Source organism: Castor canadensis, chromosome 1, assembly GCF_047511655.1.
Source record: "Castor canadensis chromosome 1, mCasCan1.hap1v2, whole genome shotgun sequence".
Classification (NCBI taxonomy): domain Eukaryota; kingdom Metazoa; phylum Chordata; class Mammalia; order Rodentia; family Castoridae; genus Castor; species Castor canadensis.
Window position 1 is genome coordinate 192,619,792 of NC_133386.1, and position 8,088 is coordinate 192,627,879.

General features: G+C 34.4%; 1 pseudogene; it reads left to right on the forward strand.

Moving 5' to 3' along the window:
* Positions 1 to 7,172: 7,172 nt before the first annotated feature.
* Positions 7,173 to 8,088, forward strand: LOC109676284 (olfactory receptor 5AL1-like; annotated as a pseudogene).

The following is an 8,088-nucleotide window of genomic DNA, read 5'->3' on the forward strand; positions in this document are numbered from 1 at the left end:
TCTCCCCACCACCCCCTCAATTCCCAGCAGAAACTATTTTGCCCTTATTTCTAATTTTGTTGTAGAGAGAGTATAAGCAATAATAGGAAGGAACAAGGGGTTTTGCTGGTTGAGATAAGGATAGCTATACAGCGCATTGACTCACATTGATTTCCTGTGCGTGTGTGTTACCTTCTAGGTTAATTCTTTTTGATCTACCCTTTTCTCTAGTTCCTGGTCCCCTTTTCCTGTTGGCCTCAGTTGCTTTTAAGGTATCTGCTTTAGTTTCTCTGCATTAAGGGCAACAAATGCTAGCTAATTTTTTTAGGTGTCTTACCTATCCTCATCTTAATCAATAAAAAAATAAGCTGGATGTGGTGGCACATGCTACTCCAAATCAGACCTCAGCTTCATGTATCCAGACATTGCTTCCACCTTGCATTCATTGGTTTTTATGGTACCTTTTTTATCACCCAATCACACTTGTAAACTCCCCGAGTGAAATTAAAAGCATGCCATTTTATGCACATGCCACTAAAGGGTGTTGCTTTCTCACATTTTCAGATGAGAATTTTTATTGAGTTTTCTCATGCATATAATCAGTAAGTATCCATCTGTATCATTTTATGGAATTCTTATGCTTTAGACATTCTGAATTCAAATGGCCAGTAGCTCATATATTTATGAATTCTTTGTGAGATTCACAAACAGTGGATACTTTTGACATGTCTTTCTGTGACTCAAGTGTAATCAGGCATTTCTGCATGATGATGTTCCCTTAAATACTCTGGCTTCCTTTGACAATCATATTAAGGAGCTAATATTAATCATTTCTGTGTTTAATGTTTTGGTTTTGGTAGGACTGGGATTTAAACTCAGGGCTTTGACTTTGCAAAGCAGGCACTTTTCCACTAAGCCACACCACCAGTCCATTTTTCTCTGGTTATTTGGAGATAGATTTTCACAAACTATTTTCCCTGGCTGGTTTAGAACCACTATCCTCCCAATCTCAATCCCTCAAGTAGCTAGGACTACAGGTATGAGCCACTGGTGACTAGCTTTTGTTTAATATTTTGTTCTCTTGTAATTGTTCTCATCTCCTATGTATTGACTGTCATTGTCTTCCTAAGGATCCACTGCTTCAGGAAGACAGAGAGCCTATTCTACTTGCACATTTCATGTATTTTCTATTACTGTGTATCATGGGTCCCTCAGTTTTCTAAAACAGTCCAAGTCACGCCACTAACTAGATAAAAACAAACTTGCCTCAGTATTCTAGATCTACAGCTTGAAGAATCAGGAAGTTAAAAAGGACAATTAAAATATTTAAAAGTTGTATTTAATTAATTAATAATGATGTTAGCTATTATTTGAATCAAGGCTTGAATATTTAGACAGTGGTAGTACATGCAGGAGCCATTGTCCTCTGGGGCTTTTTTTTTCCAATAAAATGTCCTTTATAATACATATTTATATGGATTTATATGTATTTGGCTTACACAGATTAGGCACTTTACATATGTTTGTTTAATTTATTTTTTGGAGAGACAGGATCTCATTATGTAGTCCTGGATGGTTTTGAATTCATGATCTTCTCTTCTCAACCACGCTAGTGCCAGAATTACAAGCATGTAGCACCACACCTGGCTAATTACTGAATTCTAAAAGAGATGTAATAACCATCCATTTTCTTCACCAGGAAATGCATCTAGAATAAATATAAATGAAGAATAAAGCAGACTCAGGAAGTTGCCAGAGTCTGTAGATTACAACCCCTTTGTCCACAATGAATCCCTTTGTTTATATTCACACCAAGTCTAGTGCCTCATATAATAGTATGCTTAAATTGATGCTAATGAATAGTTAATGATAATTGACTCTGGGAGTGCCCTAAGAATTTGGAATCTTCTGGTTTTTTTTCTTCATGGGAATGTTAAATGTCAGAAATTCAACACTATATTTTTCAAAGTCTAATATAGATGTTGGAGTTGCACAAGGGTAAAGTCAGAAACTCTACCTGACAGATCCACCAAATATCAGACATGTGATAGAGGTCGTCTTGTACTTTGCAGAATTCTTATTATACTAACTACTTCTCCATGAAGAGTTGTCTAATTAGACAACATATTTATGAAAGACAACAAATAATTATTTTAGAACACTAAAGTCTGTCGCTTTGTTAAATTCAGTCAGTGATAGCCAGAAGAAACAATAGTGATTGCATACGAATTGTATTTTTAAGAACTAAATTAGCTTCAAGACAGTTCTGAGGGAGTTTGTTTAAGGTTTGAACAGAAGTAGTGTTAATTTTTCTGTAATTGTAATATCTTTATATTCTTTCCAATAGATTTTAGGAAAAAAATTTCAACTTAAGTCATTTTTCTCTTTGAATGGTACTTTGAGACATAAACTTTCTGACATTAAACTAAATGTACCCCCAGGCCAATTTGGAATTCATAATTTATTATTTGCTTACATCTTAAGAAATTATTGAGTTTTAAATACAAATTTTGATCATAGCATAATGCAAATCCTTTCTTGGTAGCCTTGCAAAATCAAACAAGACAATTTACTTTGATATAATGTATATCATAACATCTTAACATGCCTATCATAAAATTCACAACTTCAGTAAAATCTATAATAATATATAAAAGCAAATCAAAACTAGCTTGAAATTTTGTGGCTGTTTTCATATGCTCAAGGAATCTTTGCTAATATTTCCTAACTATTGATCACATTTAGGCTTAGTGTAGTGATCTCCCATTCAAGTGCATATTTTTGCCTATTAAGTAAATTGGGTCCCAGAAGACCAACAATAGTGTAATTGCTTGTGTTTGTGAAACATCACTATATTTTTGATTCATAAATTGTTTGAATTGTGTGATTCAGGGAAAATATTCTACAGGGACTGACACATCATTCAAAATAAAGACAATATTTAAATCATGTTAAGTATTGTTGATCTCCACATAGCTTGCACCAAGGTATATTAAACTTCTTTTGGCTTTGTTGTACATTCTCAAAACTAGAACTTAGTGCTGTAAAAGAACCAAGGCAGCTGAAGTAGTTAAACAAGTTTAGAGGAACATGAATTTTTGTTCATCTACTCAAGAATTGTAACAGTGTATTTGGTGTGTCTACTAATTTCTGGGGTTTTCTCAGTGTAGGTATTTACTATATCAGGAGAAGAACAAGTAATGAGACTAATTTACAAAGAAAGTCTTATTCATCAAGCCTAATTAAGCTCGTAAAGGAGTTTGGACTGAACCCTATTTTGTTAGGAAGCACAAGCTAAGCTTTCATGTTAGAGAGTATGCTATGGGGCCATAGGCACAGAGCGGGGATGCAACTGGTGGCCAACAACAACTACAGCAATCTCACAGCTGCGATTTGGGGCTTAGATACATACATGTAAATATATTCGAAGCTGGGCATGGTGCTACTTGCCTATAATCCCAGCACTCTGTAGGCAGAGATAAGATCCTGAGTTTGAGACCAGTCTGAACTATGAGACCCTGTCTCAAAACAACAAACAAAACAGTAGAATCATTTGAAATAATAGGATAAATAATTAGTAGTGCTCAATAATTTGTTTCCATTGGTGGAAATTAGGAGGATATATGAATATGTGCTTTTTCTTTTCCTCTGTTTTTTTTTCTTTGGGGACAGAGCTCACTGTGTAGCTAAGGCTAGACTCTACATCACAATCCTAGTGTAGTCTCCCAAGTGCTAGGATTATAAAAATGTGCCATGACACCCAAATGAAATATGTGCTTTACTTTCTCATTTGAATTACTGAATACTATATATATGTATAAATACATACACATATGCATATATATATATATGAATTTTCTTTGAATATGTTAAATTTAGGTACCTATGGTAAATCTAATTAGACTTGCCTGGGAGACAATGAGATATGTGGGCCTGGAGGGGAATTGTGGCCCAGAGACCTTGACTTTTGACTCACCACCACTTAATAGACGCCCAAATCCTGCCCATAGCATTCTATGACAGCCCCCAATAAGAATGTGCAAAAATGACATGAATTGCCAAAAGAAAAATAATAAAGTTATTGTGGTATTTCAAGCATAAAAAATTAAGCAGAGGAATCAAGGAAAGTAAGAGTATATAGAAAGATATGAAAGCCCAAAGATTTTGGTAAGTTAGAACCCAAAAGTAATGGCTCTCATAATGAAGGGAGATGTTGAGGATCTCAATGCTACAGAATAAGCAGGTAAGAAGTTTTTAATGGCTTCAGAGGAAAGAGAAATGTTGGTGAACTTGGGGAGTAATTTCATTTCAATACTGACAACAAAAGTAGGCCACAATTGGTTGAGACATAAATTTATAATATGAAGTGAGCATTGGTGACTTTCCCAAGACTTCAGATACTGAAAAATAGAGAAGAATAGAAGTAATTGTGTAAAGGCAGAGAAATAGAAGTTACTCATTGACGGTGAGACTTTTCATATAACTTGTTAAGTTTGATAGGGGAAAATTGAATAAAGTACTATAGGAAGAAGATATGGGGGGGAAGAACATGGGAACAAAATATAAATTTATGAATTAAAAATAGGATTTCTTCATGACACCCCTCCTAAAATAAAATGGAATGGGTTGATGTAAAGAGAGTAGTTTAGTACAACTAGTGATAAAATGTGAGAAGTTTTAAGTGCCTCCCCAATGTCAAAAATGTTCCCATCTACTGAGGATAAACGAGGAGGTGATAATGTGGAGTAGCATTGAGTAATTCAAAAGGTATGAAATTGTGACACACAGCCTGGGAGACAGAAACACGATTCAAGAAAAAAAGAAGAGCAAGACAATGGCTAGTTCATTTCTAATGTGGTAAGTTTATAAAAGCTCATTTTTGCCTAGACGTTATTCCTGCAATTCAGTTTCAATTGCAAAGCAAGCAATTCCAAAACCCAGAATTTGATACAACTCAAAGGAATTAGAGAAAGAAAATTTTATATTATAAAGAGTAGTTTTAGTAAAAAGTCATGGAGTCTAAACTGTATAGAGGAAATATGTAGGCAATAAAATAGATAAGTAATTAACTAAGTTTAAAGAATGGATATAAGTGAGAAATGAAAAATTTTACTATTATACCTGAAGTAAAAAAAGTTAAAAGGCAGAAGGCTGTGATCACAAACTAATGTTTTAATTTTGGATGTTTGATTAATTTAGAGCTAAAATAATTTTCAAAGGAGGTTAAGGAAGAGAGATGATGGGGGTGATCTAACCAATGTACAATATAAGCTTATTTGATTTGTCACAATCAATTCACTCCCTGTACAATGAATATATTCTCAAAAAAGCTTTAAAAATAATTTTGAAAATGAATCCATGGGAGTGAGAAGCTTAGGTGAAAAGATGGTGAGGTTGCTGAAGCTATATGTTAAATATGTGGTGTGCATAGCTACTGAAAAAGAATTTGTAGAAAATGAATGAGCTGGAAATATGAAAGTGATAAACCATAAAGGTATAAAAGGGCAAAAAGCATCCAAGTAGTATAAAAAAATACAATATGTGATAACAGATGTGCAACAATGTTCTTGTGATCAACAAAGCCTTACCTTACCTGCCCAATTTGAAATATATGAAGAGTTTCAAATCAACCATAGAAGTAATCTGAAGAGATGTACGTTTTCAAGGCGGACCCAAGTTTTATTTTAGGAAAAGAAGAACCCAAGAATTGAAAATAATAGAACGTTTGATACTATTAGAACTGAGGGTACACAGGTTTCACTGTGCATCAATGTAAGTACTAAAAAGAATAAGAGTAAGGAGAAATAAGGATAAGAGATCACACGTCAGTAAGGTAATAAAAGAACATTTCAAAATACTGAAGAAAAAATCGTGTTCCTATAGTTACCATTATAATACTGTGTACACATGTATGTAAATGTAAAATTGATCACTGTTGAAACTATTCCAGGAATGGGGGCTGTGGAGGATAAAGGAGAGTCGTAGAGGGGTGAATTCCACTATGATAAATGTCACAATGTACCCCCACTCATCACAACAATAAAAGGAAAAAAAAAACGATGAAAAATTGAAGGGACTGCACACAGGTGTCTGCTGAGTGAATATCAATCTAAGAAATACTATGCAGAGCAAAAATTGGTGTATTTATTTGGCACATAGTAAGAGATAGGTAGTCACTATTCTAAGCACTCAATATGGATGAAAACAGATAATACCTTTCAAACCTTGTCTGATTTACTGTGATAGGGAAATTTCTGTTTCTCCAAAAGGAGATGGTGTGCATGAATTATACTGGAATCAGAGGATCAAGATACATGACTTATTCTGCTTCAACATGTGCTAGTCAAGAAACACAGAGAAGGTGTAAGCTCTCAGTCTCAGTTTCTACATTTGATGATTAAGTTGATAGCCATAAACAGGCTTTATATAGATATAAGGTAAGATAAAATGATGAGAAAAATCTAATTTATTTCTTCTGTTCATCCTTTTAATTAGTCAGGGACCAATTTGTACCCCCAGGAATTCCTCCTAAATTTTTTTCCTTCATCCACTTTGCATTCAGGCATTTGAAGACACATGATAAATGTGTTTTTTATTCATGTAGTGCATTTTTAATCCTATGGATATTTCAATAAAAGCAATGCTATTCAATTGGGTTTTTTACTCCATTTACTGTACAAATTCTACAAAACGACTGAAGAAAGTCTAGGAACTATGGATACATAAAAGAACAAAATAGAAGTTAAAAATCATCCTGAACATATGATATAGGGATCACCAGTTTCCAAAGCTTTATTTACAAATCATTTATATGAGCTCTCTGGAGTCAATTTTTAAATTTATTATTTTTACTAATTAAAATTTCCAAAAGAAATGTTGAAAAGTATTTCAACAATTATAACATTGTTTTTTGTTATTGGTATTTAAGTAATTTTCAATCTCTTTTTTGTCATGGAAAACAGTTGTGAGACAGATGGTCCAGCTATGAAAAATTTTAAAACACAATCTTTCCATCTTTATGAATCCCTATGCAGCTGCATGTTTTAGAATTGTCATCCAGGACAAAGCATTTCATTGTGAAAGTAGGATCAACAGGAATATGCTCCTTGAGTGTGTTCAATTTAAGATCAACAAGTGAGAATCATCTCTTCACCTCCACTAGATTATTGGATACAGGAGGAATTTTGAGCTCAATGTGTGTTCTGAAGTGTGCTTTTGTAGAAAACATCTATTCCTGGTCTATGGCCAATAGTAATCATTCAGTGGTATCAGAGTTCATCCTTTCGGGACTCACAAATAATCCAGAGCTTCAAGTCATTCTCTTTGGTGTGTTTTTAGTCATCTACTTAGGTAGTGTGATGGGCAATCTTGGATTGATTGTTCTAATCCAAATCATTCCCCAGCTTCACACACCCATGTATTTTTTCCTTGGCCATCTAGCTTTTGTTGATTTATGTTATACCTCCTCTGTCACTCCCAGCACACTGGTGAATTTTTTGCGCGAGGTTAGAAGCATAAGATTTTATGCATGTGCCATTCAGGTGTGCTGTTTTATTTCATTTGTAGTTTGTGAAATGTATTTGCTGTCAATCATGGCAAATGACCACTATGTAGCCATCTATAACCCTTTACTTTATGTCATTCTCATGCCGAGGAAACTCTGTGTTCAACTGATTGCCAGTACATACATTTATGGAATCACAGTGGCAACCTTCCGCTTGTCCTTTTGTGGCTCCAATTTGGTCAACCACTTCTATTGTGATGATGTTCCCTTAGTTGTTCTGGCTTGTTCTGACACTCATGTCAAAGAGATACTGTTGTTAGTCATTGCTGGGTTCAATACCCTTTCCTCTCTAGTGATTGTAATCATTTCGTACATCTTCATCTTCTTTGCCATCCTAAGAATTCATTCCACTGGAGGAAGATGGAAAGCATTTTCTACCTGTGCTTCCCACTTGACCTCCATCACAATATTTTATGGGACAATCCAACCATTCTCTGAACACAGATAAATTTGCTTCAGTGTTTTATGTGGTAGTGATCCCCATGTTAAACCCACTGATCTATAGCTTGAGAATTATAGAAAAGCTATGTTTGCCTATCAAATAA